Raw genomic sequence first — 6,583 nt, forward strand, 5'->3', positions numbered from 1 at the left:
CTCATGCATGTTAGGCAAGCATTTTACCACTGACCCACATCCCAAGCCCAATCTCTGTCTTTTCCTTTGGGAAGTGGCCAGGTTCAGGAGCATCACGAGCACCCTTGCGTCCTTCCCAACCAACCTCGAGGGCCTCAGATTTCTAGAAGGTTCTCCAAAAGCGCTATGCGGGGGGTGGGGGGAGCAAACAGCTGATCCATCTTTAGCAGGTGGCAGAAGCTGCCACGCAGGGTGTGGCTCAGGAGCCACCCTCTCCCAAGTCCCCAGTCCCCGTTTTCCTGCCCTCCACGCCCCTCCCCCTCCCCATCGATGAACTTGGACAGACACATGTGATTGACTGCGGGATTAAGAAAATCTGTATGACACAATGTTTTTTAGCTTTTTCCAGAGATATTTTATCACACAAATGGCATGTTGGTTTCTCCCCTGTCTTAGCCACTAAGAATGAATAAATCAATTGTTGTAATCAGGCTAATGGACAGCACAAAGGCTAGACAGATAGGTGGGTCGGGCTCTTGTAAGCCTGCTGAGGCCTGACTGAGGGGTGGGGTGGGGGGGGTGTCTCACTCAGCCTCTTCCTACCTCCAGGCCTCTTGGAGACGGCATGGTAACACAGAGCTTCTCCTGACTTGTAGGGGTTAAGATCTTGCAAAGTATTGGAGTTCCTTGGAAGACAGTAGCTACAGACCTTTTTAATCTTTTTTTGGTCTCAACCCTTTGGATCTGCGCATAGGAGCGGTGCTGTATGCACAGAGAACTCACCACAGTGTTCTAATTTATAAGGTTTATGTCTCACACAGTCCCGTAGACCTGACCTTTCAGAGCAACTTGAAATTGTGAGGGGGGAGGGGATTAGTTTGTTGTGGTTGTTGTTATTACATAAAAATTAATGGCTTGACAAACACAGGGATTGTTGTGCTCTGCAGAGGTCATGTTTACACCAAGCAAATATATTTCGGGCTTCTTAGCCCTTCAGTAGTACTGTGCGGCCGGTCGAGGTGCAATTCCCATGCAACACTGAGACTCCTGTGCCAGATTCCTCAGAGCTCCGAGGAGGGGGGATGTTGATGAGTCCTGATTCGGGGCAGAACCCCATCAGGCCCCAGATTCCTAACAAAGTGGGTTGTTCAGGTCCTGATTTATTGAAGTTCCACAGTCTTCCCCCCCTCGGGCAATGAAAAAACCCCAGAGAAAGGGACATTCCCAGGGATGAGCCATCCGAACTTGGACCGCGCTCAGCATGTATCCATTCACCGTTCACCAAATATTTATTGAGTGCTGAGTGTGTGCCAGAGACTGGGCCGAGTGCTCGGAACACACAGAGGATGGCGGAAGGCCGGGTGGCGGGGGAGGGGTGGGCCAGGCCGCTGATGGCCAGCGAGCAGGAGTTGCACCCGGAAACGTAAAATTCAGACCCAATTTCAAACTATGCAAGGGAGTCCGAGGGACCCAGTTGCCCTTTAGAGGGGACTTGACCTAGTGCTGGAGAGAGGGAGCAGAGAGAGCAGGACAGCAGGGGCAGGCTGACGACACCACAGCTCCGGAGACCCTGGGTAAGACAGAGTGACCTGTTTGAGGACATGTGAGGCTGGAGTCCAAAGAATGAGGCCCAAAGAACAACAGGATGGCGCTAGGCACCCCATTGCAATGGCAATAAAGAAAACCCAGAGAGAGAGAGAGAGAGAGAGAGAGAGAGAGAGAGAGAGAGAGAGAATGAATAACAAGGGTTGGTTGGCAAAGATGTGCAAAAATCAGATCCCTGGTCTGCTGTTGGCAGGAGTATAAAACAGCCTAAGCCCTGGTGGAAAACAGTTTGGCAGTTCTTAAACAAGCTAAGCACAAGAGTTACCATGTGACCCTGCAATTCCATCCCTAACTATGTACCCCAGAGAACTGGAAACAGATGGCCACACGGCGCTTGCCCGCAAATGTCCGGGGAGGTGCTCTTCACCGCAGCCGAAAGGTGGAAGCAATCTAAATGCTGACCAACAGATGACTGGCTCAACCAAGCGCAGCCTGTCCATCTTGTGGAGTATTACTTTGCCCTGAAGAGGAATGCAGTATGGACACATGCTGCAATGTAAATGGAACTTGATAATGTCATGCTAAGTGAAAGTCAACACAGGCAAAAGGCCATCACATTGGATGATTTTGTTTATATAAGATACTCAGAGCTGTGGGTCAGTGATATAGCTCAGTGGACTAAGTGCCTGCTTAGGCAAGTGCAGGGACCAGGGTTCAATCCCTGGCACCACATGCTGCACCAGACCCGCCCCCCCAGGCACACTGAGCTGGCCATGGAGACCAGGCATGGTCAAGCACACCTGTAATCCCTGGGCTGGGGAGGCTGAAAATGGGAGGATCACTATGAGTCCATACTGCATGGTGAAATCCTGTACCAAATATATGTTTTTAAAAAATACTCAGAGCTGGGCATGGTGGTGCATACCTGTAGTCCCAGCTCTCAGGAAACTTAGGCAGGAGGATCACCATGGGTCTGAGGCCAGTCTGGACTATACAGCAAGGCTATGTTTGTTTGTTTGTTTGTTTAAATGAAATAAAATATGCAGTGTCAGGGAGCGGCTTGGTTGCCAGGGTTGGGAGGCAGAGGAAGAGTGGGTAGTGGCCCCAGTAGGTGTGGGGTTTCCCTTTGAGGTGATGAAAATGTTCTGGATTAAATAGTACTCACAGTTACACAGCAGCATACATCTACTGAATGCCACTGAGTTGGGCGATTTTGAAAAGGTAAATTTCATGTTACCTGGTTATCATGATTTGTTTCTTGAAAGGGTGGGGCTCAGGAGGTGGAGGAGGCAGCAGATCAGAGGCCTGGGAGCAGTAAACCTACTGGTGGAAGGACCTGGGAGGTCCGTGAGGAGGTAGGAGTGGGGGTCCAGGAAGGGGACACGGATGGCCTGGACGGGGGTGGCCGCGGCAGTGGAGACGAGGGGCAGATCTGAGCGGAAGTAGCAGATAAGATGCAGGGCGCCAGGTGTCGGACGCACAGCCATTCAAAACTGTCTGCTCTGGCCTTCCTCCCCATGTGTGCATGTACAGGGAAGACGCGTGTCCTCAGAGGGAGACTGAAGCCGGTGCTGGCACAGGGTCCCCGGACCCAGTGTTTGCTTTTCTTCCTGCTGGACCTCCAGCGAGTAAAGTCATCACTTTGGGCCTCAGTTTCTTCCTCTGTAAAATCGGGGCCCTAGGACTCACAGCCTCTGGAAAGACACAGGCACCTGAGGCCGGCAGCGCCTGTCCTCGCTTCCTCCTGGGATTCTTGGGAGACACAAAAGAACCTACCGTCCTTCCAGGTTGGCACCATGGCCTAAGACAGGCAGGGCCCGCACTAGTGATGATGAGGTTTCCTGCAGAACGCAGGTGCCTGTGGGAAATCCACCGAAGCCTCGCTTTCCAGTCGCTCTGCAGGTGATAGATGGTGGGTGTTAAAAGCTATGCTTAAAATATAACAAAACGAAACTGGAGGACTCCAGAAAGCACTGTGAGATTAGAGGGCTGCTGACACAGGTTTTCTTCCCTCCTTGCTCCGCCCCCTCCAGCGCAGGCCCCGCCCCCAGATAAGCCCCACCTCCGGCTCTGACCACGCCCCATAGGCTCGCGCAGGCCACGCCCCCTGGCGCCGGCCTCTCGGGGCTGGACGCTTCCACCTGCGCTAAGCGCTTAGTGCCTGGGAGGAGACGAGGGGGCGCTCGATGGGTGGAAGGGGGGCAGTTCGGAAACTGGCAGGTGAGACTGGGGAAACTAGTCTGAGACAGATCCCTCCTCCCCTGCCTCTTTGCCCGCCCCCTTGCCGAGGGCCTTGGCTTTTGCATAATGTAAGTACTTGTTTAATGTGCTCGCTGGCTCCGGAGCTCGCCATTTGTCTTTCTGCCCCCTCATTCGCCGTGTGCTTCCGCCCTGTGTCTGCCTCTGTGGGCGCGCCTGGAGAGGAGGGTCCTTCCCTACAGCTCCTGTGTGACCCCCGGCCTGGGGCGGAGGCCAGCGAGCCAGCGAGGCTGGGGCGGCGGGGGAGGGGTGGGGAGCCAGGGGGCGGGGGCAACGCGCCTGCGAGCCCAGCTCTGATGCCAACTTGGATGCCGTCCTCTTCTCCAATAAAAGGAACTTTTCACTTGTTTTTCAAGCACCCTTTGCTTTTTTTTTTTTTTTTTTTTAATTTAAAGAGACTGGTTCGTATCCGTCTGATTGGATGCACCCCCGGCGCAGAAGCGAGGCTGTCCTGCGCGCTCCCGCGCTCACACACAAGCACACACGCATGCACAAGCACGGTTTTCCCCTTGTATCTACTCCGATTACAACCGCCCCTCCCCCACGGCCCCTTCCTGTCCTGGATCTTGGATCCTGGATGCAGGCTCCCGCGAGCCCTGCCAGGGCCTTGGGGGGGCGGCTGCCAGTGCCCGAGAGGGGTGTGAGGGGGGGAGGGGCACTTAACGAAGGCCAGAAAGAACAAATTAGATAATCAAAAGAATTACAGTAATTGCTTTCACTTTCCCAAGACCGCGCTGCGGATTCCCTCTCCTGCCCTTCTCTGGCTTTGGGTCTGTCGGGAATACTGGGTCTTCCCGCCCCCTCCTCCCTCCCCTCGCCACCCCCAGGCTCCTCTTCCCTCCCCCTTTCTCTTCTCCTCTCTTTCCCTCTCCACATCTCTCCTCTCCCTGGGCTCCTCTGCGCTCCCTCTCTTCCCCACTCTTTTGGTGTGCTGGAACGCTCGCCGGAATATGATGAATGATTACCTGCCACGGCTTGTTTATTATAATGCGGGCAATCAATTACACATCCCCAACACTGGCCGGCCCGCAGGAAATTTATATGCTCAGCACAAACCAATGTGAAAATGGAATCTCATTTGCCAAATGTCTTTCTCCCGGTACAGCACGATGATTACAGTCTGTGTTTGTTTCGACAGTCGTGTAGGCCTGACAGTGCCATCATTTACTGCCTGGCTTAGGTCAGTTACTCTGAGGCTTTATTTATTGTGTTACCAAGGCCTGCGCAGGTGGAGGACAAGGGTTTCTGTCAGGATGCCACCTTGTTAAAAAGTGGGCAGGCTGGGCCGTGGAGGGCAGCATTGCCACCTCAGGCCCCGAGCCTTGTCTCAAAGCCACCTCTCCCAGTATTCAGCTGCCAGAACTCCCCCAAGACCATCCGGGGACACAGCTCTTCCATCAAGAACTGTCCAGGCCCTGCAATCAGAGGGACCAGAGTTCGGAGTCTACTTCTGAGTAATGGTGTGTGTGTCAGGGACTCAGTCTCCGCATCTGAAAAATGGGAATTTAACAGTCTCCCTTAGGAACAGGTTTTAACGTTTTCCTCACCTTCCTTACAAATACGGCTGTCTGGAACAGCAGAAGTGTGGATAAATGTTAAGTCCCTGTAGCTTGAGAAAGGGGTTCCATTGGAAGGGATGTGAATTGGAATTCGTGCCCTGTATTATTGAAATCTCACTTAAGTTGGGCAAGGTGGTACAAGCCTGTAATCTGAGAATTCTAGGAAACAGACAGAAGGATTGTGAGTTCGAGTCCAGCCTGGACAACTTCAAGACAGTGAAACCCCATCTCAAAATAAATAAGGGCTGGAGATGTAACTCAGTGTGAAGACCCTGGGTTCAATCCCTCGTACTGCAAAAACAAACAAATAAAATTTAAAATACCCCAATCTGCACTTTTGGAGACACGGCAGTGTTAACATGGTTTATTTTCCTTCCTAGTGGGATTTTGGAAAATGTGTTTCCTCTGCAGTGACACAAACTGTGCCTGGGAAAATAAAATCCCCCTCCCCCCACCCCTGCTTCCGTTTCTGTCCTTGTAAAAATAGACACTAGCAGTGTGGCCTTTCTAGCTGTGTGACCTGAGGCCGCTCCATCCCCCCAAGCCTTGGCTCCCTCCCCTGAGAAGTGAGGAAAATAACTGCTAAACTGCTTCCCTCGGTCTTGCTGGCAGGGCCTGAGGTGTCCAGAGATAGGAGAAAGTGCCGTGTAAACTGCAAAGTGAAGTTGTCACTGTGCTGTGACACCCTTTTGTCAGGAGTTCTGGTAGGTTGTGAGAGTTTGGCTGGGCAAAGCGTTGCCCCAAACCTGCCCTCCCTGCTGCCAGCGTTTGCTACCAGGGGGTGTTCCAGTGAGTGAGGGGTGGGCAGATTGTGTGTGACTCTGTCTTGTCACAGATACATCTGGTGGAGGCTGTCTGCCCTGCTGTATAAAGGTCCCCCTGGGGAAGGAAGGTGGTTGATTTCTGTCACCTCTGTGATTCCCATTGCTGAGGCGGTACTCAGCGCAGCCTGGGTGCTCAGTAAATATCTGTGGCCTGGATGGATACAAGGCTACAGAACTGAGCTCGTGCCCAGGGCAGCCCCTGCTGCGCAGCGCTCAGGCTTTGGAGAGGGATGTCCGTTTGCTCGCGTCTTTGCTATTCCAGAACCTTGCAGGACAGGCTGTGCCCCGTGCCCACCCTGGCCTGGATGCTCCAAGCACACAGACCGTGTGAACTGGTGACAGGCCAAGTCGTGTTTGCCCAACGACTCCTGCTCCCTCCTCAGGTCAGGGCCCTGGGAAGGGACTCCCCGTTCCTCT

At 53.3% G+C, this 6,583-nt stretch overlaps 1 long non-coding RNA gene across 1 annotated transcript; it reads right to left on the minus strand.

Annotated features, from left to right (window-relative positions):
- Positions 1 to 1,741: 1,741 nt before the first annotated feature.
- Positions 1,742 to 3,999, minus strand: LOC111818095. Its single transcript, XR_002822169.1, has 3 exons — positions 3,842 to 3,999; positions 2,762 to 3,420; positions 1,742 to 2,045 (listed from the first exon to the last, which is right to left on the minus strand). It is a non-coding gene; the product is annotated as an uncharacterized LOC111818095 (long non-coding RNA).
- Positions 4,000 to 6,583: the final 2,584 nt, after the last annotated feature.

This window comes from Octodon degus, unplaced genomic scaffold (assembly GCF_000260255.1).
Source record: "Octodon degus isolate 3935 unplaced genomic scaffold, OctDeg1.0 scaffold00079, whole genome shotgun sequence".
Taxonomy (NCBI): Eukaryota; Metazoa; Chordata; class Mammalia; order Rodentia; family Octodontidae; genus Octodon; species Octodon degus.